Source organism: Crocuta crocuta, unplaced genomic scaffold, assembly GCF_008692635.1.
Source record: "Crocuta crocuta isolate KB4526 unplaced genomic scaffold, BGI_CrCroc_1.0 scaffold770, whole genome shotgun sequence".
Lineage (NCBI taxonomy): Eukaryota > Metazoa > Chordata > Mammalia > Carnivora > Hyaenidae > Crocuta > Crocuta crocuta.
The window spans coordinates 456,091-462,106 of NW_027527430.1; the positions used below are offsets into that span (position 1 = coordinate 456,091).

At 41.5% G+C, this 6,016-nt stretch overlaps 1 protein-coding gene across 3 annotated transcripts in view; it reads right to left on the bottom strand.

Moving 5' to 3' along the window:
* EDIL3 (EGF like and discoidin domains 3) overlaps positions 1 to 6,016 on the bottom strand; it is a 408,087-nt gene that overhangs the window by 401,569 nt on the left and 502 nt on the right. The window lies entirely within an intron of this gene.

A 6,016-nucleotide genomic window follows, 5' to 3' on the forward strand; every position in this document is an offset into this window, starting at 1 on the left:
CAATAACATATTATCTAGTATGATGGGAAAATAGACAAGCAAATTTTTCAGATATCTGTCTCTTCCACTATTGAGCAGGGTTTCCAAGCTTAAATATTTTTGACAAAATCTCTTCAATAATACATGCATTCCGCTGCTTTTATACCCCCAGATATTGACCATATTCCTGAAAGTCTTTGTCTAGGATTCAAGGCCAATATTGGCACCAATTATTAGAATGTTCTCTCACACACTAATGCCTTTTGGCCTTTATACTTACCCCCTTCCCTGATAAATGTCCCTGGTGTTTTACACTGTAAGATATCACTGCTTTTGCATAAACTTTTCAGCCCTTTTTCTAATAGCTGTCATGCTTTTTTGCTGTTGTTGTTGTTCTGATTAAGAGTGACCCATCACCTCATATGCCTCTCATTTTCTGGGTCCAGTTTATAGAAAGCCTGGGAACTTAAAACCCAAGAGACTTTTCTATTTGATCTAAGTACCAAATGTATTACCTATCTTTGGTGGTCTGGAGTTTTTGATGTTTTCTCCAAGGTTCTCAACTATGTGCTACAGGCAAAGCAAGAGATTTCTCTACAAGTAGGATGGATATAAATGTTTACCCAGTTGATAGTTTCAGGCAGGACAAATCAAGGTATAAAATGTAAAGCTGGTCTATAATTAAGATCCTAACGTACTTGCATGTATGTTTTAAACCTCAGGATTTAGTAATAGAGGCTTCACAGAATTATGGCTTTTTCCCATACACACACAAAAAAGTAAACTGAAAACTGCACACTGTTTTGGTGATTTGAAGCCTCTTAAGAATGATGACAGAATTTTATAGTGGATGCTGTGCCCTAATCGCTCTCTAGCAAGGAAATGTTGGGGAGGCAGGAGGAGAAGAGGAGAAAGATGAAGGGGAAGAGAAATGAAGAGAGTTTTTATTTTAGGAGGACTGACACAGGATGCCACTGGAGACAGACTGTTTGGCATGACACAAGCTGATATAGCTCATCAGCCCTACAAGAAACTGAAAGAGCCTGTAGAAATGGTATAATGGTGAATCTGTAACCAAGTTGGACAGGCTTCATCAGCACATGCTAGAACTAATTTGTAAGGAATCAGTTAAGGATCAATTAAAACTTAATAAATGATGTCAAGTCACTAATAGCTAGTGAGACACAATGGCACACATATAAGGGTTAATCACTGGCTGAAATAGGTTATGACAAAACTTTATTTATCATGTCATATGGCCTTTTTTGGCCACATGACTTTATTATTTAGACTCTTTCAAGCTCTGGGAAACATATACTTCACCATCATGATAAAAAAAAAAAAGGTAACTAGCCATCTCTTACCAGTTCTATAGATGTGTATAAATATACACATGGATATATATATCCATGCAAATCAATATAACGGAATTTCTATTTATAAAACTAGGGCTGGTATGGAGGCTATGCTTAAAAGTATGCTAAACAAATTGGCAATAATTGTTTTCCTGAAAGTACCTCATAGCTCTATGTGCATTTCCTTGGATGGTACTCAAGAGACTCCTGAATAATAATGGTTAAACATAGACATGCACTTATTAGTGCCTGAGTAACTCTGTTTCTAAGTTTTAAAAAATGTGGTAAAAGAAGTAGGTTCTTACAACTCACTTTCTCTTTCTCAGGGGAGCACTGAAAACTAACTAATAACATCAGTTTCATACACAGCAGAAAGTTACTTTACATGAATTTGCAGATTCATGGTTTACTTATTTTATTTTTTCTCTTTCCTTTAAAAGATCTCCATTGATTATCCTGACACCTGCTGGCAAGGGCACAGTTGATCCTGGTCTGCTTTTCCCTTCAACAACTTCCTCAAGTCAAAAACTTTTTAGGGGAGTTTTCAGTGACAACCAAGTGGTAATTTATTCAGTTTAAGTACCTATAGTACTTAATTTCTAGCATTGTCACATAACCATGAGAACAATTTCAATACTTACTCTACCCCACATGGGCAACCATTTGACTTTTTGTATACAAATACATATTTGTTTTGATTAACCAAAATATATTATAATCATTACATGCGCTATGATTAAACAAACGAATAAAAAAACATGTCAGGCATCTTCCTTACAACCCAGATAAGAACTGAATAATAGAAATGGCTTGGTATTCATTTTCTACTTTTTTGTAATAAATGTATCAGTTTACAAACCACTTAGGAATAAACTCCACTATGTAAAAAGTATATTAATTGGCTATGAGAAGTCATACCATTAATTACATATTTACAAGTTTTGCTATTTATTTCTCACTACTTACTCATTGATTTACTCTGGCTTGAACTGAGTTTTAAACCCTGCACTATTCTATGGTTTTGTTTGTTTGTTTGTTTGGCAAGAATATAATAACCTTCTGTATCAGATATCATACTCAAAGCTACAGCACCTGAAAATGTACTCAGTAAACGACAAATACCAGAATTACGTTTTTAGGCTTTATAAAACTTTCAGAGCAGGCAGGTTTTTTAAATTGTTCACAAATAATAAGATAAACAGTCCATCTCATTATCCAAACCTCTTCAAAAAATTAAAAGTTTTAGATTAAATTACCTAAGTAAAACTTTTTCTTAATGTCAGTAAAATGAAGAGTACAAACTACTAATTTAGATTCTAAGAACTGCCCAACTTCTATTTTGTAATGCTTGTGAGTAACCAAGCTATTTTATATTTACTCATGTATATTTTATCCCCTTACTTTACATTTCTATAGTTTTGTGAGAAGGAAAAAAAGCACACATATTTGGCAATAAAAGCAAACCTTATGAAAATATCTACTAAATATACCAGAGATCCTGAATATATGTTTCATATGAACATTAATCTTAAGATACTTGAGAAAAATACACAGGAGTTTTAGAGGAGAGTACAGAAGTGAAATACATTAGCTTGGTTTTGGAGATCTTTGTAACTTTAAGATTACAGAAGGAAGAAGTTAGTACTTCAAATTTTAACCATGAATTTTTATTATTATAAATGTCAACATTTTCCCTAATATATGCATATTTAAAACAAAATACATTTCAATTCTAAGGAAACATTTCAAGAATAATGAAAATATTTTGAAAATGAAAATATTTTAAAAGCTTTTTCAGAACCAGAGAGGGGGAAAAAAAAAAAAGTGTGTGCTGTATCATGACAGTGCATGGCATGACCAAGATTTTGCATTACTGTCAAACTGTCACAGCAGAATACTTTATCTTCACTTCATTATTATCTTTAGTTCAACCGTTTAAAATTACCTTTAGGTGTTACAGCTGGTATCTGAATTAGCATTTATTTTTAAAGTACATAATTAATGGTCATGTAAATTGAGAAACAAGGACACTAATGTGTGACACATTTTAAATACAAAACACAAAACCTGTTATTTCAGTATAAATATTGCTATAGTGATCATAGAAGCATAGTGTTATTATCTTGAGTGAGATTCTCCAGGTACTCATTTATTCTCATGTAGAATAACTAAAATTCACCATTGATTAAAAAAAAAGGAAATTCAAATGCCAATGATTCATAGTATTTAGGACATGTCTAGACATATTTAGACAGTGCCATTTGCTTAAAGACTTCAGGCACTAACTGCAGGCACAGGGACAGATTGCATAAGATGTCACGTGCTTGCTGCAACTGTATGCATGTTATTGGATTTTTCAGAGCAACCCATAGTGATGAATAATTTAAGAGTTAATAAAATATTCAATCTGACTGATCCATTGGTTTAATTTTAAAATAAAAACTACTAATAAAAGAAATGACCAAATCCCAATCATTAATGCACGTAAACTGCAAGCCCACACAGGGAAACACCAATTTCTAAAAGGCTATATTAGATAAACGATGTCTGGGGAGGGAGGAGGCGAGGGAAATTCCCAGTGTTAACACTGGCTTCAATAAGTTTACTCAAAGTTTAATTGTTTAATTGTTTGGAGCTGTCACGCAAGCTGCACTCTGCCTTCTGCAGGGCTGAGGAAGAATATATTAGAAAGGTGCAAGTTTCACAAAAAGAGCTCATTGAAAAGGATCCGTTTTTTCCTAAAGCCCTCATTCCCTCTAACCACAGGATGGCTGGGGGGAAAAAAAAAGAGCAGTCTACTAAAGAACATGGAGTACACCGCTGCCCAATGTTGTCTAGGAGCGCAATGGAGAACCCCGGCAACATCACCGTGGTAGGTAAGCAGTGCCCTAGGCTCTCGGGTATCTTTAGGAGAGGCAGGGCTACCGGCCGCGGCGAGCCGGCACTCACCGCGCCCCAGGGTCCCTGCAACCAGACCCAGCGAGGAGGGCTCGGCCACACACGCTAGACACACTATCTCCGCCTGCACGCCCGCCGCTCTCCGCCTCGGCGAGGGGACAGATGGTGGCTGCGGTGGCACGGCGTAGGTGCGTGTGAATGGGTGACTGTGTGTTTTCGTGTGTGGGGTGGGAACGGAGACGGTGAAAGGAGGAGGAGGAGGAGTGCCTGTAGTTCTCCCCTTCGCCTGCCTGCTGAGGGAAGAAAGTGCAGAAGGAATCCAGATGGGAAAGAAGAGAAAGGGAAAATAACAGCGGTGGGGGCATCGCCTTTACCGTACCGCCCGGGAACTCGGCGGAGCAACTACAAAGCCATTACCGTTCCTTAACCTTCAGTGGAGTGGCTGCTTCTGCCTGATAACTGGAAGGGCACTTTGTAAACGATGGCAAGGCACACACCTACACACAAGCCTACACGCTGGGGAAAATAGCCACCTTCTGGGGGAGGGAGGGAAGCCGAGGCAAAGCTCGGCCATGGATCGCTACTGGCAGGGCAGCAACGGCATCCAGGAACATCAGGCTTCTTGGGCAAACAGTGGCCCAACAGCCCACAATTTTCCTGTGAAACAAACGGATGGGTGGATGCATGGATGGTGTGTGTAGAATATTCATGCCGTGTCTAATTTCAAATGGATTCGAGTCAAGGCTTTTAATTCAACTATCCTTTTCTAGAGGCACAGCATTTTAAACCCTGTAGTGCACTGGGCTCTCCACTTGAAGCAGCCTGCTAAGGGTTGTACCGCCCGCGGACCTCTTAAGAAGGGGCCGTCTCCATGCGTGAGCGCATAAAGGGCGCAGCTCCCCCTTGAGCGGTCTCTCCAGGGCCCGTGCCGCTTCTCCTGACCCCTTTTCAGGGCCAACTTGAGCCTTGACCCAGGACCCGCCACCCGCGCAGTGACGCGCAGCCAGGACAAGGGTTCGTATTGACAAGCCATCCTTCGCAAAGGATCTGAAATTCGTCTATACAACTCAGTAGGAGAGCCCTCGAAGTCCTATAATTTTTTTTATTTTTTTTTTTTGCAGTCTGGTTTGTTTCACACAAGTCATGGAAAGCACAACCAGGCCCGCTCTTACAACTTTTCTGCTCTTGGGCGGGGGAGCGAGGACGTCTCGCACTGCAAGATGGTCTATTACCACGAGTTAAGCTTGTGCCCGGAGGGAGTGCTGAGCCGAGCTCGGAGCCCCTGAGGTTAGGGGAGAGGTGGGTTCCAGGGGGTTTTCTGTGATCGACACAGCGAGTCTGGGGTGGAAAGGCAGGAGAAAGCCCACCTGACTTGCCAGATCCTTCTCCATCTCACCCACCTCCAAAACTCCCAGGGCCAGGTTCGGTTTTGCAAACCGCTCAGCCCGGGCCCACTTCGGAGGAACCGCACCCGGGAGCGGACCGCCATGCGGCTCCCCAGCGTCTCCCCATTTCAACCATAGGACGCCCGCACGCTCGCTCCCCGGCTCGGGCCCCCCTGAAAGCCCCGCCCGTTGCCCGTAGCTGGCATCACCGGTATCGCCCAGCGAGGTTCGCGCAGTGACCCGTTGGTCGAGTGAGCCGAGGAACCTCCGGTTCCCGGGAACCCCGCTCCCTCCCGCCTGCCCTACTTCCCCGTCTTTCCTCGTTGTCACCTCGGTACCCCCGCACTCTCCTCCCCCGCTCAGCCCCACGCACTCCGCTCCGACTTTGCGAGCACTTTT